This window comes from Charadrius vociferus, unplaced genomic scaffold (assembly GCF_000708025.1).
Source record: "Charadrius vociferus isolate BGI_N301 unplaced genomic scaffold, ASM70802v2 scaffold413, whole genome shotgun sequence".
NCBI classification, from domain to species: Eukaryota; Metazoa; Chordata; class Aves; order Charadriiformes; family Charadriidae; genus Charadrius; species Charadrius vociferus.
The window spans coordinates 1,050,777-1,051,001 of record NW_009647738.1 but is presented as its reverse complement, the minus strand read 5'-3'; positions in this window follow the sequence as shown (position 1 = coordinate 1,051,001).

Here is a 225-nt window from a genome sequence, read left to right as displayed (position 1 = left end):
GGCGGGGTTGGGCTCGTTTGGGGTTCACCATCCCAGGCCTGGACAAGGTGTTTCCCTGAGCATCAGGACGAGCAGGGCTGCCCTCACGCGTCCCTGCCAGCTCCCCAAGATGTGTCCAGCACCCGGCTTGCTTATCCTCTGTGGTGGGATCCGGGGCGCTGAGCTGCTCGCAGCTGGCACCCCGTTAGCCCACAGCTACTTCATTTTCTCCTCCTTCCTTCCCTC